The sequence below is a fragment of the Diabrotica undecimpunctata genome, chromosome 6 (genome assembly GCF_040954645.1).
Source record: "Diabrotica undecimpunctata isolate CICGRU chromosome 6, icDiaUnde3, whole genome shotgun sequence".
Taxonomy (NCBI): Eukaryota; Metazoa; Arthropoda; class Insecta; order Coleoptera; family Chrysomelidae; genus Diabrotica; species Diabrotica undecimpunctata.
In genome coordinates, this window is record NC_092808.1 from 143,735,495 (window position 1) to 143,759,405 (window position 23,911).

Genomic DNA, 23,911 nt, shown 5'->3' on the forward strand with positions numbered 1-23,911 from the left:
TTAAAAAACATACGGGCCGGCACTGATTTCAATTGCAGTATCTCTAATAATGCAAGCAATATTTCTTCAAATTGTATTATGATTCCTTTTCTTTAATCGATTTTATTTGATATGCGTTCTTCCCTGAATACCTACCTAAACCTTCTTTATCATATTTTAACATCCCTCTGGATTTTTTGTGATCCTCTCCGATAGTTTGGTTTCGTTTCGCATTATATTTTAATGTCCAGCACATATAATTTATCTTGTTGGCTTGTAGTTCAGATTTTCTTTATAATTTGTTGTAAATTGTAAAAATTGTCAATTATATAGATATTTTTTGTTATGTAAGGATTTATCTTTTTTTGGATACCGTACAAACACTGCAGACTAAAACGGTGTCAACGGCGCCGTGGCTTAGTTGGTTAAAGCGCCTGTCTAGTAAACAGGAGATCGTGAGTTCGAATCTCGCCGGGGCCTTCTTTTGTTTTTAGTAGTTAAATAAAGATTATTTTTGTAGCCGTTGAAATTAATTTATTTTAAATACTTCCTTAAATAAAATCACATCTTATCCCTATGCCGGATCGACTCCCCTAATTATTTTTCTAGATACACTTATATGTCATAATATGCGTTTTTAAGATTATGACGATATATATTATGGTAATAATATAATAATATATAATATATAATATGGTGTTTTTAAGAACACCATAATGACCTTTTTTCTTTATTTCTATATATTTTTTTAACAGTTACCTTATAATGAAAATTTTATCTGATGTTGATCTGTCTTGCAGAAAACCAAAAGGATTATATTTCGGAATTTCGGTTTCTTCTCGTATTCGTCTATCAATATTATAATTATTATTATATTATAATTATTTCCCCTCATATTTAACTGCATTACTGCTTTACCTTTCTTTATTTTCTGAAGAGCTTGTCCAACTTTCGCATTTATTATTTTGGTGACCATTGTTGTTAATGTTAATGCATCCGTGAATTCAACTGGTTTTCTGCCAAATTCTTAGTTTATATAAACTACTCATAGTATTTGTTTAGAGCTTTTTGACGCCTTTTTCGTATAAACGTATAAATTTTATCTGATCTAAATATTTTGCTCTTTTTATTCAAAAGCGATAAATAATTATTTTTTATAATTCCAAATTTGGAAAAAAAATAAAAAAAAGTCCTCCCCGGCGGGGAATCGAACCCCGGTCTCCCGCGTGACAGGCGGGGATACTTACCACTATACTACCGAGGACTTACGAAACGATATTTTTTTTAAGGTTCTTTATCATTATGTTAATTACATTAATGTGATTTTTTTTATTTTGATTCATATTTTAGTTTATATATTTTTTTAATTAGAATTAGACTTATTCTACTTTTTTCTAAATCTTAAAATTTTCAACCCAATATTGGGCTTGCATATAGCCCAATATGGGCTTGGGCTTGCATATGGCTCAATGTGGGCTTAAGATTGCTATAGGTTGCAGGTATTACGGCAGTTTGGGCAGGTCAGTAGGTACATGTTCCATGTTATGTATAGCGCCGCATTCTCATTTTTGTCTATTAAATGTTATCCCACTTTACTGGTTTGTATTACCGGTACCACGTAAGGTCTTATTCGGGTTTAGTGTTCTTGGAGCTTGCGCCGCTGGACATCTTCTCAACGACTTGGTTGGCTAGCTTTACAAAGTTTTTCTATTGCCCTAATCTAAGTCTGCACGTTTCTTTCAGGTTGATATGTATTTGTTTTACTTTCAATGTTTAGCGCCCCAGTAAATGTGTTTCTCCATGTGTTCGAGAGTAATTAGATCTTATCGATCTCTTATGTGAGTTATTTCGTAGTTTATTTTTTATTTGCTTCAAGGATATTCCTTGCTCAATGATAGCAGGTGATAGCATGAAGCTACGCTGAGCTTCTTTTCCTTCTTTCACTTTAGCATGACATATAATCGTCTATTTTGTGGCGACGACTGAAAAATTTTTGCTGTGATTGACTATTATCCTAGAAGGAGATCAGGTCGACCAGTAGAAACCCTGTTATTTGCTTATTTTGTATCCCTCTTTTGTTTGTTCTGTGAGACTTTGAAAGGTGTTTGATTTATTGAACCCAATTCGTTGTGGTAGGAGATAATGGTTAACTGAAGGGTACAGGGAAAAACCCAGTATGTCACTTTTTAGTGAAAATCTCGGTAGAGACGCCATTAAATTCTTCGAACGACGACCTATATTTTAGAGTACTAAAACTGGGAAAAAAACCACCGTAGTATGGCGTAAAAGAATGCCTAAAATATAGCGTACCGAATAAAAACTAGGTTAGTCCAAACATCCAGGGGAAAAAAACCAGCGATGTCATTTAAACAATCTGGCTGATGCAATATTCTTTTTATTATGGCTAATATGGATTCGAGGAGGTCCGTTGAGAACAAAATTATGCCATCAAAAAAAAGGAAAACTAGGTTGAAGTTATCGACTCATGAAGCTGGGCAGCCTTGTAACTGCTTAGGATTGAAGTGCGTTGAGGTAATTAATGAGGCACAAAGAAAAGAAATATTGAGAAATTTTAATGTTCTGCGATCTCACGATGAGCAAAATTATTATTTGGTTGGTTTAATTACGGTCTTATCTGTCCAGCATAGAAGGCCGCGTCGAAATGAGAATACCGCCAGTTTCCATGATTCAAGTTATGCGTATGAGCTCGCGATTGTGATATTCTGGTGTGTGCCAAAGCTTTTTGTTCCATTCATGAGATTACAAAAAATGTAATAAATTATATAAAGGAAAGCCTCAAACGAAGTGGTGCAGCTCCTAAGGACAGACGTAGAAAGCATAGTGCAACACATAGGAAGCTGAACGACTTAACAAAAGGTTTAGTATGTGACCACATCAAAAGTTTTAAGGGTAGCCAGAGCCACTATAGTCTGAAAGACACAAAAAATACTTATTTACCAGAAGAGCTTACAATAAAAAAATGTTAAGCATCTAAATTGTAAACTCTCATATGAAACTTAACGAACAATTTTTAATAAGGAATGTAATATTGCTTTTGGATACCCCAGATGTGACCTATGCGCAATGTGTGATGAATTTCAAATTAAGCTTAAAAGTTTGACTGATACTGATGAACATAGATAATTAACTGTTATGAAAGATTTGCATAAAAGAAAGTCTGAAGCGTTCTATTCAACGAAAAGGCCAGCCAAAATATCTGCAAAAAAGAAATAACAAAAAGGAAGACATCTGCATTAATTTTTCAAAAAATATTTCAGTTCCGAAAATTGCCACTAACGATGTACTATAACCGCCAATAGTTTACGTATGCCTTTAATGTAGATGTCCTCTCTTCTGGTCAGTCTATTTTTTATACATATCGTAAAGGAATGGCTAAAAAAGGATCAAACGAAGTTGCATCTTTTTTTCTTCATTTTATCAATAATTACTTACAAGAAGAACTTAATTACATGTTGAAGAACTGCAAATCTTCTGTGTCTCTGCCGAAGGACAAAATAAAAACTTTACTATTTATAGATTTATATTCATTTTGCAGTAAATAACAAAATTCATAATCCGAAAGAAATAAATATTACATTCCCTGTAAGAGGAAATTCCTATTTGGAGTGTAACAAAAATGTAGGATTGTGGGATTTGAAGAGCCCCTTTGAGATCCCAGAAGAGTTTGAAGAAGTCATTAGGCATTCCCGTTCTAAATCATCGCCGTTTGTTATAGTAAGTGTGTCACAAAACATGGTACTGGATTGGATATCATTTTTAGACACAATATATTTACAAAAATGCCCATTTAAAACTCAGAGTTTGAAGAAAATAGTGGCATCATCTGATGATAGCCGCCTTATCTACTACCGTTCAACATACAATGGACCAGTACTATCTGGATTAATACGAAAAAGCCTTGACCAAAACTCAGCTTTGAGATTTAGAGAATTTTGTCTGTCTATTTCGGTATACGGTGGTAAGTTATAAGAAACTTTTAAATAAAAATGAGATTTTTTCATTTTTTTAATTTTTGTTACCGGTCCTTTACCAAGGTAAGTTTAACTACCTAATGAGGCAGTTTTGCAGTCCAAAAGCAGTGACATTTTTCCAGAACTTGGCTCATCTCTAACAGTAAAATTAAATTATTTGTGTTGATAAATAAATGAACATTAAAAAATACATAAATTTTCTTTTTAGGTTCAAAAATAAAAACTGCTGGTTTTTGTCTGTTTTAGGTGACATTGCTGCTTTTGTACCTGCAAAACCGTGAGTGATGCAGATTTTTTGCAATAAAGCCGACTTCAGTTTTTGTAAATCAAAAAACTAGTTATAATACTTTATAATAATGTTAACTTCTGTTTTTTTCTAAATTACTGTTTATAATTCCTTTTTGAAATAAAAATAATTAGTTTTGAACGTTAAAATTCAATTTACTCCGTTGTGAAAAGAAATGACATATCTGGTTTTTTCCCTGGACCCTTCAACTATGCTTTTTATGCGATTTAGGATAAATCTTTCGTATCATCATCATCAGTGGCATTACAGCTCGTTATGAGCCAAAGCCTTCTTCAGAACAATCTTCCATTCGCCCCTGTCTCTGGCAACTCTTCTCCATGCTTTAACTCCGATGGATTTTAGATCATCCTCTATGTTATCTTGATACCTACGTTTTGGTCTTCCTCTGGCTCGTCTTCCCACTGGTCCTCTTCGGTCGAAAATTTTTCTGATCGTTGCATCTTCATCTCGCCTAATTACATGTCCTACCCATCGAAGGCGTGCCAATTTAATATATTTTACAACGTCAGGTTCCCCAAAACTTATATATAACTCAAAGTTGTAGCGCCTACGCCACAAACCCTGTTCTTGGATTTCTCCATATATTTTTCTTAGAATTTTTCTCTCGAAACGTTTAAGCAATTCTTGGTCGTTCTGTGTAAGTGACCACGTTTCAGACCCGTATGTTAACACTGGCCTTATTAGTGTTTTATATATGGTAACTTTAATTTTTCTGGTTAGTTTTGGTACAATATGTTTCCTCAAGCCATAATAGCACTTATTGGCAAGCACTATTCTTCTTTTAATTTCTTCGCTGACATTGTTGTCTTTGGTGCAGCGAGCCCAGGTAGACGAAGGTGTCCACACCTTCCAGTTCCAGATCATCAATTAATAGTCTAGGTATCTGGTTGCCTGATCTAGTACAATACATATACTTGGTTTTCTGTGCGTTTATTTTTAAGCCCATTCTAAGTTCAGACGCCATTAGTGATCGAAATGCTTCGATCAGAGATTCTGTGGACCTAGCAATAATGTCTATGTCATCTGCATATCCGACCACTTGTATAGATTTATTAAAGATGGTGCCATTTGTATTAATATGGCACTCTCGAATTACTTTTTCTAGTGCAAGGTTAAATAAGAGACACGACAGTCCATCTCCCTGTCTTAGTCCATTTGTCTCCCTGTCTTAGTCCATACAATGGAAGGGTCTGGAAAAGTCGTTTTGGATTCTGACTACACTCTCTATGCCTGTGAGTGTAACTTCCGTTACTTGAACAAGATGAAGCGGCATTTGAAATTCCACCATAGCCTGTAGAAGTTTTTGTCTGTTGACTAAGTCGTATGAGGCTTTGAAATCCACGAATATGTGGTGGGTGTCGACTCCAAACTCAAGCGTTTTCTCAAGAATCTGCCTGACTGTGAAGATTTGATCCGTTGTTTATTTATTGGGTCGGAAACCGCACTGGTAGTTCCCAACTATTTGTTCAGCATAGGAAATCAATCTTCTATACAATACATTGGACAATACTTTATATGCCACGTTAAGTATGGTGATGCCCCTATAATTATCACATACCATCGTATCTCTCTTTTTGTGAAGATGGTGCATTACACCTAATTTCCAGTCCGCGGGCGTTTCCTTCCGTTGCCAGATTTTGGTTTCTAATTTATACATGTGTTTAAAAAGGGTGTCACCACCAGTCTTAAAAAGTTCGGTAGGAAGATTGTCCAAACCGGGAGCTTTGTTATTTTTCAGTTTTAAAATGGCTTCTCTAATTTCTTCTTCTGTGGGGGGCGGCTCTTGAGCGTTTTCATCCATTTCAGGCAAAGTAATTTCTATTTGATCTTCTCCACGACTATCGCGAAGCAGTTCTTCAAAATGATTCGCCCACCTGTTTAGTATCTGTTCTTTGTCACTAATTATGGAACCATCTCTGTCTTTACATGCTGTTATTTTGGGTTTGAATTCTTTTCTGCAGCTGTTTATCTTCTGGTAGAATTTTCGCGAGTCTTTTCTATTATGGCGGTTAACAATCTCGTTTAATGCGTTTTCGTATGACTCTTTCTTTTTCCTTCTAAACGTACTTTTTTCTTCTCGTCTAAGATTTTCATAGTCTTCCAGGTTTGATCTCGTTCTGCGCTGTTGAAGTCTCTTATATGCTTCATTTTTCTGTTGGTTAATGGATCTACATTTTTCGTCAAACCAATCTTCGTTTATTTTAGCCTGGTTAGGTTTTAAAAGAGATTGTGTTTACGATCAAACGCATAAAATTGCAATATCTGGGACACGTTATGAGAAATCAGCACCGTTACTCCCTGCTGCAGTCTATATTGCAAGGTAAAGTCAAAGGTAAGCGAGGACCCGGTAGAAGGAGAATATCATGGCTGCGGAATTTAAGAACATGGTTTAAGAAAACCTCAACGGAGCTGTTTCGAGCCGCAGCGAGCAAGGTCATGATTGCCAATATGATTTCCAACATCCGAAACGGATAGGAACCAGAAGAAGAAGAAGAAGAAGGTTTTAAAAAGCTTTTAGCTGCGGTATGGATAGCTTCCTTGCATTTGGTCCAGTGTTCTTCTATAGAAAATCTTTCGTATACTCCAAAAAATAACATAGAAGAGACCCTGGATTACCCGGCTTTTTTCTGGATCCTGCAGTGAACTGTAACTAAGCCGGCAAATTTTAAAAAGCTCCAGTTTTTAGCCATTTGTTCCACACATAGGTATATCATCCACGTTCTCTTACTTGCTATTCTATTTACTGGATAAACTGTTATTTACTTAAAAGTTAAATGCATTTATATTATTATTGTTTCGTTTCTTCATATTCATTTCCAAATCGGGTAATCACGAACACATGTTCGCGATTACCCGCCAAGTGTTCTCGTTTACTCTTTTAATAATTTGGCTTAGATTCTTTACATTTTTGCTTTTCTTTTGCTTATTTAACAATTTGTATCTTTTTCAGATGACTTTTAAACGGAAACGAAGTACCAACAAATTTTCATGGACTGATGATCAAATGAAAGCTGCTCTAAAGGCAATTGAAGAAAGACGTTATGGCCTAATGGAAGCTGCACGCCAATTTAATATACCTGTTACAACATTACAAAACAGAGTCTCTAGAGGCTTTTACAAAGGCAGGCTGGGTGCAAACACTCTGTTTTCAAATGAACAGGAAGAAGAAATGAGTCGTCATTTACTAACGTTATCTAAAATATTTTATGGATTAACCCCAATTCAGTTGCGAAAAGAGGCCTTCGCCTATGCAGAGAAATTAAACTTAAAACATAGTTTCAACAGAGAAAAACAAGAAGCAGGTAAAGACTGGTTATATGGATTCATGTCAAGGCATCCTGAGTTAAGTTTCCGCAAACCTGAAGCAACAAGTCTTAATCGCATTCAAGGTTTGAATAAGGATCAAGTCTCAAGGTTTTATGACAATTTGGGTAAGCTGTACGATGAATATAAGTTTCCATCTACTCGAATATTTAATGTCGATGAGACTGGCATTACAAACGTAAATAGGCCTAATCGGATCATTGGACCTAGAGGCCAAAAACAAGTTGGAGCCGTTACAAGTGGAGAATGAGGTAAGAACGTGACGGTATGCTGTTGTATGAGTGCCAGCGGATCTTTTACACCTCCACTATTCATTTATCCAAGATTGAGAAGAAATCCTGCTTTAGAAAAGGATGGACCTCCAGGTTCTTTGTACTCCTATTCAAAAAGCGGTTGGATGAACGAAGAAGTGTTCCTGTTTTGGATTCAACATTTTGCGAAAACCAATAAACCTACAAGAGATGATCCCATTTTACTGGTGCTGGACAATCACTCCAGTCATTGCTCTATTGCAATTTATAATTTTTGCAAAGAAAATGGTATCATTATGCTGTCAATACCTCCACATACCTCGCATCATCTGCAACCACTAGACTTTAGCTTTTTCTCATCATTGAAGCGAGCATATGACGTTGAATGTGATTCGTTTTTAAAATCTCAACCCTATGAGAAAATTGAAATGTGCCATATAAGCACTTTATTCTCAAAGGCGTATACTAGAGTTGCAAGCATAGACAAAGCTGCAAACGGTTTTGAGAAGACCGGAATTTTTCCATTCAACCGAAATTCATTTAATGAAGAAGACTTTTACAGTTCAAACGATAATCAAACTCAACAAAATAATAGCCAAGAAGGTCTTTCACAAACTATTCAAGAAGATTTACTGGAACCCCAACCAGGCCCTTCCAAAGAAAACCAGATAAGTATGTGAAAATACCGAAAATGTTTCATTCAGCGATATCTTGCCTTTACCGAAAGAAAAACAAAAGATATCTGTTCCGAAGAAGGGTGGAAGAAAAAAATAAAGATCCGAAATATTAACCTCAACGCCTTTGAAATTAGAACTCGAACAAAAGAAGCTTAGAAGGAAACCAAAATGGAAAAAGAAATTGAAAAACAAAAATTTTTAAAAAAGAAAAATAAAACTGCAAAGAGAAAAGTACTACAATCTTCAAGCGGAGAGGAAGATTTGACATCATATAAAGTGGTGGATGGGTGCATAAATTATGCAGCGGCTCGGACACACCGGACAACTATAAATGTGATTTTTGTTAATAGGTAATACTGTTCGCCATTACCCTTCTCATGTTTATTATTACCCGACATTTCGGGTAACAGCGAACATTTCGTGAAAATTTTTAATTGAGTTTTTTTAATATTAAAATTTTTATTTTTGATTATCCAATAACAAAAATTAATAGCTGTATTACTGTTAGCCACTCTGTAGTGGTTTCCGAGTTTTCAACATTTTTATATTTCAAATAAACAATTATTTTCCTTAAGTGTTCGTAATTACCCGTCATTCCGGGCAGAAAAATCGTAGGTTTAATATAAAATTTCATTAAAATTATAAAATCAAAATGTTTGTCTTTTTCTTGTTTATTTACATGTTTATCGTAAAACTAAAGCACTTGTTTGGCGTTCTCCGCCTACTTATGTTTCGTTTGATGTTATACAGATAAAAACATTTTTACATTGTATTTATATACTTTACCATTCATCCTTCTGTCCCATTAGATTTTGTAACACGTCATCATCGAGCACTACTCGCCGAATCGAAAAAATTTCTTATGATGGTCTGGTTTACTTACTTAATGACGAAATATATCATCTCGATTTTGACTTACAATCTATAACAAGGTGGATTTTATTCCGTAACCAAAAATAATGGAAAATATCAAACTGCACTACGGTGTGCCTTTAACAAAGGTGGGATTGGCTACTGAATACTGGATTTTGCTGCAAAAGCAATAATCGTGAGGAAACTTTAATTGTTGTGATGTGGCGGTGTGAACATATTAAGCTCTATTCCTTAGTTGGAATACGATCTATTACATTTATTTGATTGAATGCTTAAAAATACTGTTGACTATAGGTGATTTCAGACCAAAGTCATAAAATGCATTTATTTTAAACAATAATTGCTTTTTATATACACATTTAAATTCTATTAGAACAAATGAAACAATTTAAATTGTATTAATTTCGTAATCATTAATTTTATTCTAGAAAAAACTGGCAACATTGGCAAATTAAATTTACCAACAACGTTGGTTAAATTATACATTGTAAATACGTGAACTAAATTTTCGTGGAAATAACTAATTGAAGTCACAAACAGTTAGGTATTTACTATTGAAAATGTCAATTTTATAAAAGTGACCATGTGGGCTTAACAGCCAAAAAGTTCATACCTTTTGTACCTGTATCCTCTACAATACATTGTTTATACAGTATGATGCAAATGTATGGAATAAATTCATTATTTCAGAAACAGAAAAAAATCTGCTATCTGCGCCCATTAACTGCTATATATGTGTTGGACATTACGTCATCAGTGTCGGCGTATGACGTAATCGACGATTTTTTTAACTACAAACCGAGGTCACGCAATAGCTCATTTGAAAGGTCTCCTTATCACCTTTGCAACGATATAATAATTTGAATATTTATTTCTACAGGGTTAACCAAAACTGTTGGTTTAATAATACAATTAACTTACAATAAATGTTTACTTAAATACAATTAAATCACAACAAATGTTTACATTGACCATCTTCAGCAATAATATAATGTGAAAGATGGGCAATAAATTCTTTCCTAACGTTTTCGATCACTTCAGGTGCTATTTGTGCAATTTCCGTTCTGATGCGCTCCTTCAACCCTTCTACATATCCTCACAAAAAAAGTCTAACGGAGTCAAATCTGGAGACCTTGGTGGCCATTCGATGGGCCCCCTTCTACCTATCCACCTACCGGGGAAAACGTTTTTAAGGTAATTTCGTACCTCAACGCCGTAGTGTGGAGGAGCCCCATCATGTTGGTACCACAAATCATTTCTATTTGGTAACAGCTGTTTCAGCTGTGGCAACAGATAATCCTGAAGAAATTCTAGATAACGAGAAGCAGTTAAGTTTTCCTCAAAAAAAATATGGCCCTACAATTTGATTGTTTATAATGTCGGCCCAAAACATTCACTTTCTCGGGATATTGTGTCCTATACTCTTTCATCCAATGTGGATTTTCACTTGCCTAGTATCGATATATCTGGCGATTTACGTGACTGTTCAGCATAAAAGACGTTTTATCAGAAAAAAGTACCTTTTTTATGAAACCTTGATCTCTGTTACATTTTTCCGTAACTGTTTCGCAGAATTCGATTTTTCTATATAAGTCATCTTTTAATAGCTCCTAGACCAGATGTACTTTGTATGGATGCCACTTCTCATTCTTTAGCACTTTTACAACAGTTGATTGGTAGACATTGCTATCTAGTGCGACCTGCCTAGAACTGGTATGGTGATTTTCTTGAAACGCCAGTACAACGTCCAGTTTCTTGGATTCGAATACTGATTTTCTACCACTTCTGGGAAGATCTTTAACATGGCTCGTTTTTCTAATTTTACTTACTGTTGATTGAGTAATTGGTTCGCGATTGGGGTATTTAGCATTAAATAAATTACGAACTTCTGCTCTCGAGTCCTCGCTCTATCTCCATAACCAATCATGATTAAAATCTGGATTCGTTCTGTTTCTGTTAGTTTCATTTTTGTAAATGCTGTTATTAATGTCCGCAAAAAACTCGAAGAGTAAAGATTTGACGTCTATTATTTGACAGATTCACAGATCATTGACAAACAAAAACGAGTCAATAACAATATTAATTTAAATATTTTTGAAAAATTACTTGGAATACTTACTAAAATAATTAATTTCAGATTATAATGTAGTATTGTTTATTATCAATGTATTGTTTTTTCGGAACCTGCAAAAAACACTATTTTGTTTTAATCCCAGTGGCGTTCCTTAGTGTATTTTAGTTCAGTGAATGAATATTTATTGTAACTCCATGTTACTTAACAAAGTTCATAATTTTGGTGAACCCTGTAGAAATAAATATTCAAGTAATTACATCGTTGTAAAGACGATAAGGAGACCTTTCAAATGAGCTGTCGCCTGACCACGGTTTGTATTTAAAAAATCGTCGATTACGTCATTACGCCGACACTGATAACGTAATGTCCAACACATATACAGCAGTTGATGGTCATTCAAAAAATAAAATTGATGTGTTTTAATATTTTTTTTAAAAGTCGTCTGTTTCTGAAATAATGAATTTATTCCATACATTTGCATCATACTGTATACATCAAGCAGTAAAGAAATGCCACTTTATCGATTTAATAAACATACACATACAACTACGCAACTGCAAAAACACAGTTTCACTTCCATACACTCTTGTATTTCTGGTTGTCTACATCGCCATAGTTAAGATACATCTCTGTAACTTTAGAAAAATAAAGTTTAATGAACATACAACATTGTTACACTAATATCTCGGAAATGAAAAAATTGCGACATACAATAGTGTAACTCTAGGGTGACGTTATGATATAATTGAATAATTGGTCTATATGTTAATAAAAAAAAATTAACTGTTATTATAAAATTGTCCTTACGTGTCTTTACATTGACAAAACGCCTAAGAAGTGCCATATTACAAGAATAATACTTGACAACAACAAAGTGTTAGAAGACATCCTAGAAGAAGACGATTGGACTGTTTACGAAGTGACAAAAGACATTTGACAGGTGACGCCATCTTTAGTCCATAATTAAAGTATTTTAGCCGTTACTAAGAGAATTTACAGGCAAATGTAAAAACAGAAGAGTAAGTAAACTTGTTAATGACAACGGAGAGGTAATCGTGGACAAAGAGAGTATTGATAATACCTGGAAAAATTAAATACGAAATTTATTTTTTGATGAGAGGGAGAACCAGTCCCCAACACCTACGTAAACGGGACCACATATACTAGTGGCAGTAATAAGAGCAGCCATAATATCACTAAAAAAAGGGAGAGCTCTAATAGGCATCAAAAGAGGTAGAGCCGCTACTGAGCGGGGGGCATGGCTTACAATGGTACTGAGATATAAAGTTCTGCTAGACTCAACTGTCCCATATTCTGTTATTTTTTTAAACGGGATTAAAATTTACCCACCAAATTTCAGCTGAATGTTGCACATTGGTTCAGAAAATAAACCACTTACTAATCTATTTTTATGAAAGCAAGGTTAAGTTATCAGTCAAATGCGAAAAGTACGTAGTTCTTTCTTGAAAAGAAAAGTTATTTTATACTTGCAGATTTTTATTTTCGTGTAGCAAAGGCCTAGAAAATATACAGAATTTCTTGCAGCGAAGAGTTCAGTAATTATTGACGTACAGTGATTTATTTCAGCTGAAACTCAAGCTTATGTGTTTTATAGTAACAGATTTATTACTTACTTAGCTAGTTAGGATATTTTAAGAGTAAATTATGTAATATGTTTGTTTTCCTTTTCTTACTAGCAAAAATTTTTGAGGATTATGCCTTTAAAATGAAAAAAGACAATGGCGAATCGACCCTTTGACAGATATATCTTTCAAATGTGCAAGATTGGCCAGATATATAAAACGGAGGCAGCTTCAAAGTGTTCAATAAAAAAGAACACCTAGTTCAAAAGTATTATTCACCGAAGAATTATTAAAAATCATGCAAAGCTACGACGAGGAAACCTCCGATGCAGCACAAAAAAAGTTTTTTCACCTTTGCTCATTTGAACTTGCTTGGAGAGGCAACGAAGCCGTAAACTGCAAGATTTACTTTTTCCAGAAGGAAGTGGTGTTATGGGAGAATTTACCGGCCGAATTGAATAGAACAGAATTTTTTCCAAAATAAATCAAGGCGGTTCAAAACGTTAACAAGCAGCAAATAGCTGGTAAGAAATCCATCAAACGAAAATTGATGCCCGTTAGATTATTTTTGAAATTAATGGAAAAAAGGGGACCAAAGATTTTATCAGACAGACCCTTTCTTACCGTTCACCCCAACTCGAGGGATGGATCTTCGTTCAAAAACCAATTGGAATCAACACCATATATAATTGGGCAAAAATGTTAGCTGAAAAAATTGAAGTAGACTAAAAAACATAAAATAACAAACCATTCTCATCGATTTTCAGTTGTATCAGCCTTATTCAAGCAAGGTGTTCCTGAACAGGATAATTAAATTAACTGGTCACTCAATGCAAGCTCTCTAAAACCATATCTGTAGCTGGATTCCAGACACCATCAGAAGTGGATCGAAAATCTCAGAAAAACAAATGAAGCTGGACCTTCGCGTTCCCAAATGCTACAGGTCAATAATACACAAAATTAAGCTTTGGTAGAAAAGAATTGACAAACTACTATAGCTTATAATAATTGTACATTTAATATTGTTCCCGCGGTTAATAGTGTCAAAGGCCTTGATATAATAAATGAAGAATATCATAATTGTTATTAAAATCGACTCATAAGACTATTTTGATAATAAACTAATTAAATTAAAAAGACTATTACTTTCTTCAGTATACGATATAAAATGACCAAGATGGTGTCAACAATTTTCTTGCTTGATTGGTAGATAGGTAAATCCAGTAGAACATTGTTTAATTATTTTTATTCTAGTTATTCTATTATTTAATAATTAAGTAAAATGCCCCTGAAGATGATCTAGGGATCGAAAGTACTTGGGCAAGATTTAATTAAACTGTGCTCGATATATGCCTTTTATCTGATCAAAGTTTAATTAAGTAATTATTTAAACATACTATTAATGTGAAAAGATAAATAATCAATTGGAATTAAAATATTCACTGGTTTACAGTTTTGATTTCTTATACAACATTGACGGTTTTAGTTATTTAGACCAAATTGTACAAGTATTGATTAGCATTCAATCATTTTTAAACCAAATACTCTAAAAATAAAAAATACAATACCATGCAAACATCAATCAAAAACTAGGAAAGTGAAAGTGAGAGAAGAACGAACAAAAGTGGGTGCAACAGTACCTTGACCACTGGGTCCAGTTGTCGCGTGTGCCAAAGCAACGGTAGGTGGTGAGTGAAGGGAAGGAGCAAGTGGTAGAGACTGTCTATCGCTATTCGGAAATGGTTCACTTTTTTTATACAAATATTTAACCAATAATAATATTATATAGTTAAGAGTTTCTACAAATAAATACACATTTTGGTTCTGCTTTTGCAGAATCTTACTTTCTAACGCTAAACTAATCTTAGATGTTGCTTTCTTAACAACAAATTACAGTAGACATTAAATGTTGCGAAAATTTCTCAAAATAACTTTAAAAAGCAAATTGTATAGCTCATAGCTCAGACCAATCAGAGTGCTACTGATTGGAGTGAAGTATTTTTGAATTCTCAACATAGACACAATAATCTTCAAAAGTATGCAAATGGTGGAATTAACTATTTATATTTATTTACAAACTTATATTCAATTGATACATTCATAAAGTTAAAAATATAGTGGTAAAAATGTTGACGCGAGAATAGACCTGAGTATATCTCACAAGACAATGTGACAATATGAAGCCGAAATCATAAAGAAAGATGTAACTAAAGCACTAAAGAAAGCCAAAAAACAACAAAGCATCAGAACCAAAGTACATAAAAATGAATCTATTGAAATATGGACGCCCAAGCATCTTATCCTTTATACGAGTATTGTTCAATAAAATAGAAGCAGAAGAGGAGATTCCAATGAGTGGAACCTATAGAAGAATTCCTAATAACTATAGAAGGATCAGTGTAATGCTACCAATAGCAAGAATCTTTTTCACAATTACAAAATAAAACAACACATGGACCATTATGATGAAGAATAAGCCGGATTCCTAAAATCCAGATCATGTCTAGATAATATCATCATCATCATGCTATCTTTTCTGTCTATTGCTGGACATAGGTCTTTTCTATTTCTCGCCAATATTCACGGTTCTAGCTGTGCATCTTGTTGCCATTTTTTGAATATTCGTTTAATGTTGCCCATCCAGCGTGTTGGTGGTCGTACTCTGCTGCGTTTGTCTTCTCTTGGGCGCCAGTCAATTAGTTTTCTGGTCCATATTGATTCTCTTAGTCTTGCTATGTGACCTGCTCAATTCTATTTCAGCTTGGCTATACGTTCGACGACATCAGTGATACCTGTTCTTTTCTTTAGGTCTTGATTCCTTATTTTGTCTTTTTTTGTCACGCCAAGAATCGATCTTTCTATGCGCCTTTGTCCCACTCGTATTCTTAGTGCTGTTGTTTTTGTGAGAGTGAGAGTTTCTGCTCCGTATGTCATAATAGGAAGAACGCATTGGTCAAATGTCTTCCGTTTCATAGCTATCGGGATATTGCGCTTAAAGATGTCTCTTAGTGAACCATACGTCGCAAAAGCAAGTGTTATTCGTCGTTGAAATTTACAGGTCTGATTATCCTTGCTTATTCTGATTTTATGACCAATATGTACTTTTCTGTCAATTCTACCAATTGATTTTGGATGGTTAGGTATTCGCTGGGAACCAAATTTGTCATAAATTTGGTGTTACTGATGTTCATTTTAAACCTATTGTTGAAGATACGTTTTCTAATTCTTGTAGCGTTTGTTGTGCTTCACGTAGATCTTCGGTAATAAGTACTATATCGTCGGCAAGACGCAGATGATTAAGCATTTCCCCGTCTGTTTTTATTTCTCTATTTTCCCACTTTAGCATTTTAAAGGCGTATTCGAGGACCGTTATAAATAATGTAGGTGAGAAAGTATCGCCCTGTTTCACACCTCGCTTAATATGGATCTCTCTGGTGGTATCATGTAGTTTTACACGAACTGTGGCGTTTTGGTACAATGTTTGTACTAACTTTGTAAGCCGGTAGTCTATTCTACCATTGTTTAGAGCAGTTATAATGCTGTCTCATTTCACTGTATCGAAGGCTTTATGAAAGTCTACGAAGATAAGTAGGTACCAGTGATCTGTTATATTCTATCGATTTTTCTTTTAAGGTTTTTACTGTTAGTAGGTGATCGTTTGTTCCGAATTTTGAGCAAAAGCCAGCTGGTTCTTGGGGCAGACATATAAGGTTCAGTATTTACATAGGGTAAATGATAAGCCAGACGGTACTTGTTTAAAATATATAGAAATGAAAATAGCATGGGGAAAACAAGCCACAAAGGCACTCCATGTCACCAAACTACCAGAGAGGATAGAATAAGAAGATAGGAAATATGGATTTGAATGGAAGTAGAATGCTTAATTACAAAAAAGTTATAAATAGAGCCCTGCAGGGTACGGGTAGGTACAAAGAATGCCAGAGCCCAAGTGGCCGAAAAAATATTGGACTAGGACCAATATTTTTTGGAAAAAAGATGGAGAGAAAGATCTTCTACATGATGGAAAACATACATCGGGAATGCTAAAATAGATAGAAACCTCAGAGAAGGAGACTGGGAAAAGAGTGCTGTGGAAGACAAAAAGACAAAAACGCCGAATTCATAACGGGAAAAAGCCTAAGGAGATAAAGCATATAATTGTTGCTACGAAAACAAGCTGTCAAATGATTAATTATTAGTGTGCAACTATGTTTTTACTGAGTCTGTTGCAGCTGTACTTAAATTCGGATTCAGACAGTAATGCCTAAATATCATTTTCTATACCATCCAGTTCCTCTTATAATTTGTTCATCGTCATGCTAAGGAGAGTAAGCACATTTTCCCTTTTTTATCTGGATATTTTTCTACATAAAAATAAATTGTGTAAAAATCTAATGAAATTTGATAGCGATGAGATGGTACCAATTATATTATACCACAAAAATATTATCAATCCTATCTGATATTAGTTACAAATTCATTTTCAGCACAAGCCCTAAATAGAATTACACTACAAGAGACTTTATTTTTCAGTAAATTATCAACATAAAACTTTAGTGCTCTGCGATACGTGATAAATACAATTTTTTCGCTCAGAATGCGATAAAATCCGAACTTAAACGTGACACTGATTCTCTCTACTGTTCAATAGATGGCGACTATTAATGAGAGCAACAAAAGAACTTAACTTAAAAGTGCAAGTTTTATACATTTTGTTATCACACTGGATTTCTGGATTAGTATGTAATTCACTTTAATGAATTTTAATAATAAATAGACAATAATGATTTATTATTTTCTTGTATTCTGTGTCATTGTTTAGACTTTCTGATAAAACTTAGTCCTCTTTGTCCGCTATTCTCGATCGATGATAAAAAAATAATATGCTGTCGATTAAAGTAGAGTAAAAAATAATTAAATGGCATCTCACAATAACAACACTCTCACATTGATGACTAACGTGTTAACTAAGTTACAGAATATTAAAGAGTGTGCCCAAAATCATGGTCCATCTCAACTTATAGCTCATGCGTAAAGTTAAAAACAATAGGTGTATTTCTTTCTGCAAGATGCTCCTTTTGTATGAAATTTATTATTATAAAACAAAAACCTTCTTGCATAGCGTAGGGCAGTATAATTTTTTTTAATTTAAATTTTCCTACTTGAACAGTGCTATCAGAATATAAGTATAATCTGTTCTTATATCCTTATTGTTGACACACTATTTACAACATATAATAAATGATTTGTATAGTACTTGATTAAAGATGTAAATGGATTAACTTGAACCTGCATGCCGATGCTGTTGTCTAGGCGTAACTGAGATTACATATGTTTTACTACGAGTACAGACCAACTAAGAATCATTACCATTATTGCTTGAGTGCCCCGATTTTCTATCTGATTTCCTTTTACAACCTCAAGGTTGGATTACACGTCGCCGCGTTACTAGATCAAATATGTTCATATAAATTGCTGAATCTACAAAGTTAACTTTAAAAATGTAATGAAATTTTGTGAAACAAGACACGCATTCTACTCAATACTTGTCCCCCAATTTTTTATTGAAAAAAATATTTATTGCTATATAATCTTTTTGATACATCTAATATTTTTGAATTACTGCATTTATCTCATTATGTTCTTTGCTACTTTAATATTACATAATTATCTAGTTCAAAGCTTGTAACGCTTCAAAATCCTTTAATTTTTTAAATTTAATTTAATTTAGAAAGCAGAAACTTTTATCTGGCCCTGTAACAGATTTTAAACTACGCATCATGAATCTCCGAAATAAACATTTTACTATTTATCCTTAAATTACGTGGAGCATATCGCTTCCTCTTAGAATTTCATAAATGGCCATAAACACTTATGGTTGTTTTTAAAATATTTTTCCTAATTGGTCAAATAGATTACACGATACTAATTCCGCATAATTTTGGCAGAAAATATATGAACACTAACGGCCCTTTCTCTTTGCTTGGTTGCAGAAGGAACAAATACACATCTTTAAATATATAAATGCTTATTTTCTCTTCGCTAAGATTTCTTCTAAAGGACGTAAGTTACGTCTCCTCAGGTACACGTAAGATATTTGATGCAGATGGATTAAAGGCATTTCTGAGTTTTTTTTCTGGCCAATGTACCAATAGATCATCTCTTCATATGGGATTATATAGATACCAACCTTCGTTTCCTACGTAATCTGTTTACCATCTTAGCAATAATAAAAATGATTTCAAAGTCAAATAATATTTTTTTTAATTAATTTTAACCTTAAATAATTTGACTACCTCAAAATAATAAATAATTATCAAATTTTAATCTTATCTTTAAGTTTCTTTATATTAGTATGTGAAAATAATTTAAAATGTTAAATAATTACAAAATTTTAATCCTTTTTTAAGTACTTTATGGAAGTATATAAAAATTATTCTTTATTTGCTGGCAACCAAAGAAAATTTTAAATACTTTAACTTAATTTATACATTATACCTTGGTAAAAGTAGGTCAGAAAATTATCCTTAAAAATCTTATTTTCTTTTTATATCTCATCTTCGTCATTCGTTTCTTTATTCTGTTTATTCAATACATCTGGTTTAGCTTTAGTAGCTATCCTGATGTGTTCTTTTTTTTTCTTTCCCCCCAATTCTACTTTAGTTTGTATACTAATGGAAATGTCTAAAGAACCATTCCCACATCTCTTCCGATTCTGAGCAACGTGGTCTCGTTTATTTCGTATATCTCAAGCACTCTCCATCGTTTAATTTCCTACAATCTGATATCCATACATGATGTAGCTTTAAATGGTCTCATGGAAATTAATTAAGATGGGTTGAGTTTCTTAGTTCTCTATGAATCACGCAAATATCTTACTATTTTTCCTATAGTGACTATAAAGGTTAAAATGATAATCGTTACTATTTCTTTGATAAAATGAGAAGTTCAATGATAGTTTGCAATGCATGTCAAGATATTTCTTTGTACTTGATCTTCATCGTGTAGGTAGTGTGTTCGATTCATTTCCCTTAATATCCATGTTCTGCCTAGATATATCGATTTTTTAAGTACTGAACTCGGCATAAGCTCTTTATCGAGCTTTATGGAAGTTTTGAGATGACTTCCGATTGGAGGAATTCTGTATAACAAAGAATGGAAGGTGGTTCTACCCACCTTCCAGGAACGAGGTTTGTTTGGAACATTTTCTTTCATAAAAGGCGAAAAAAAGAGACGAAAGAGTTGCAACGGTTGCTGTTTTTTTCGACCAAATTTGTCTTTATATAGGTGTTTACCTTTTTCAATTAAACTGAAAATCTGGCGAAAAAGCATTTGTGATTAGAAAATACCTCTTTTATTACTGTATACCTTGTACCTCGTATTGAGAATGTATATTTTTGTACAAAGATTGTTATATATTAACGAAATAAATTTTTTGAAACATTTTGTTTCATAATTTAAGGTTTAGCTGTAAGCGTAAGTCTATATTTTAAATAAGGAATTTCTTAATCGTTTGTTACTCATATATTTTACCAACATTCTGTTACTTGTCCGCTGTTCTCTCCTAAACGTGGCGAAACGTGACGGACTTAGACATAATTCATTTTCGCGTACTTTGAACTGAGAGAATTAAGTTAGCGTAATTTGATTTTAGAAAGCACGGAATTTAAAAGCTCTAGAACTATAACTATAATAAATAAATCAAATTAGAATTCCGCAGTTACGAGAGCTGCTGCTTTAGATTTGAGATACATCTCCATACAATCTCCAAACCCGGTACAAAGCTTGACGTGTTAGTCTTATAATTACTCAAATAGTTTTGTTAAATAAACACTATTTGCATTATAAATTTTCAAAAAAATGTGTAACGTTATAAACGTCACATCTTTATTAACTTATATTTAAATAATTATTTTATTTTAATTTCTTTATTAATTTATTATTTCCTGCCTTCAGATTGGTTTTTACTACTTTTTCTTCAAAAAGTAGTTGGCGCCCTCTGTCTTTCTTTTCTTTCTCTTTCTGTACCGTAGAATAAATATTCGCCCTCTCTCTTTCTGTCCGGGAGACTAGATATTCTGTTCCATGTTGACAGAAAAGCTATTTCTATCATAGGCTTACGTCCTATGTCATCTGTGCTAACTTCATTTCAATCAACCACTTAGTTTCTGTCAATCAGCTTTTCTGACATAGTGGGGTATGTTTTTTTGTCTATAATTAAAATTTATAAAAGAAGGCAAAAGTTATTATAAGCTTCATTTTATAGTATGTAACAGTAATAATAATTATATTTCATTTTATCCTTGCCATACGCTATTTGTTTAATTGTAATTTAGTAAAATGGCAAGGAAGTTAAACCCCTTTTGATGTGTATCTAATACAAGTTATTGTTATATTTTTAGTTTATTGGCGGTTTTATTAACGATTCTATTCAAGACCATATTTTATTGACAATATCCACGTGTTTATTAACAATTTTATTGAAGACTATTGGAGGACCTAACCTAAATTCTAATCAAATTACGAACATTTATTGACCATTTGAGGACCTAACCACAGGGCTTAACTAAACTTAACCAGGAGGCTACATCCACATATTACAACTGCAGCTTTCCCGAGAACATCTAATAGGAGGACACACAAGTAGCTCATCGACGCAATAAGTATCATTCGAATTTATTTAATGTTAAGTATTGGCAGGGTTGATTATTGTTTTTTTATTTTTTTTTAATAAATATGATTGGTTAAAATCTGTTTTATTCGCTATCATCTAAGGGTTCAGGTTCAATTCCTAGTTCAAGACAAGACGAACTCACACTTGAGATACTGAGATAGGCAAGACATAGACAATAAGGTCCCATGGTTGATTGAGGTATTATTTTTATAATAGTACTTCAATTTTCTTTGGTAGTCTTATCGTTACACATGTATTTAGACAAAATAAAAAATATTGATATCAGACAGGGTGCAGCTGATTAACAATAGACATTGGGAACAAATAAATTTTATAAAGCGGATATGTATGTGTGTGTGTGGAGAGAGAGAGATGGCATTAGACAGAATATTTTTGCCACAGAAAATTGTTATAAGGATGTTTAAATTTTTATCTTAGAATTTTTTATAAATTTAATTAGAATATTATATGTATATAGATTTGTCAGAATAAGATAACAGATTGATGATGTTAACTGGTAGGCTAATGTTCAGATCGATTAAACCTAAATATAGGCTCCGAGTCTGTTCCCTATGATTTAAGACAATCGAAAAATAAGTGGTTCAAATCTCCGATGGATTTATTATTAAAGTTTGTTTAGCAGAAAATGGTTGACTTCAATTAGTTCGGTCGTAAATATTATTAAATATATCTGACTTGGCATTTTGTTAAGACCTTGTACCATAGATAAACCATTGTTACCTGAAACCGGGCCTTTTATACTATTATCGGTTAACCCAGGATGTTTATAGTCGATACAAATTGAAGTCAACCATTCACTGTTAAACAAACTTTACACGGACAGACGGGAGTTTCATAAATTCCAATGCTATGCAGATGCTCTGGAAAGAGCCCATGGTTCAGTTTTAGATGAGTTATCAACGAGAAATGTACTTTATAATAGTTAAAATTAAAATGAGAAATATTTTTTGGTCAACATGGATGAATAGAAAAGTAATGGTTTCTTGAAGTTTTCTGAATTCTCTATTGTCCACTAATTCGTTTCCAATTACTCCATTGTGTCCTTTAACCCACAGTAAAGTAGTTGCTTATTTTTGTGAATTTTAGTTCATGTTATAATTTTTTGATATCAAGTATAATGGAGTTTTAAAAGCTATCTAATGGATGGCTGCGAATAACTTATAATACTGCATGAGAATCTGATACTATTACGATGTTCTCTCAATAATTAGTGACACACCAAGTTAGTGCTTTCTGTATAGCAGCAGACTCGGCTGTAAAAATAGAACAACATGCAGAAATTCGATATTTCTCAACATAATTGCTGTTTGAAACAAAAAATGCGAAACCAGCACTTAAAACAGTTTTTGATCCTTCCGTATAAATTATTTTTAAATCTTTTCCTAATTTGCTTAGTATTGATCTAAATATCAGATTAGTTAAAATTGGCAAGTCTGAATAAGAGGGCAATATAATGGTTGGTTTGTCTATCAGAACTTCAAAGTCTTGTTTGTAAAAAGGAAATTTTGGTAGCTGTAATATATAAGATTAAAATGAATTCGTATCAATAAAATATTTTGCAAGAGGAGGAGAATTTTTTATTTTCCATTAAGAATTTGTTAAATTTTCTGTCAAAAGTAAACATATTTTGTGAACCATAGTTATATTAAACAATCTGTATGTTATTAAACGTTTATTGGCTAACACTTGCCTACTTATGTGTAAAGGCGGTTCCTGAGCTTCTGTTAGAACTGCTTTATTTGGTGAAGACATCATAGCTCCTAGACAAATTTTTATTGATTTAAATGGTATTCTGTCAAGTGTTAATAGATTTGTTTTTCATGTTGAACCGTAAAGAATACAACCATAATCCAGAATGGATCGTATGTAGGATCTATAAAACATTAAATAGATATGTTGATCTCAACCCCATCTTTTTTTGGAAACAAAACGCAGAAGGTGAATTCCACGCTCGCATTTTTGTTTTACAAACTTTATATGGCTGGAATACAAGAGTTTTTTTTTATCTAGAACATTTCTAGATATTTATACTCTTCTGATAAGGGGAAAATATAATCACCTATCTGGCATTTGTCTGTGACTATTTGTCTACGTCTAGTGAAACATACAATCGAAGATTTTTCTTGTGATATACTAAAACGCATTTGTTTTACCCA

At 33.2% G+C, this 23,911-nt stretch overlaps 1 protein-coding gene and 2 non-coding genes across 4 annotated transcripts in view; 1 reads left to right on the plus strand and 2 right to left on the minus strand.

The window, feature by feature from the left end:
• The window catches only part of Dscam2 (Down syndrome cell adhesion molecule 2), a 572,707-nt gene that overhangs the window by 121,219 nt on the left and 427,577 nt on the right, over positions 1–23,911 (minus strand). The gene's annotated exons all lie outside the window — the stretch shown is intronic.
• On the plus strand, positions 386–459 carry TRNAT-AGU (transfer RNA threonine (anticodon AGU)). Its single transcript has one exon. It is a non-coding gene; the product is annotated as a tRNA-Thr (tRNA).
• TRNAD-GUC (transfer RNA aspartic acid (anticodon GUC)) lies at positions 1,172–1,243 on the minus strand. Its single transcript has one exon. It is a non-coding gene; the product is annotated as a tRNA-Asp (tRNA).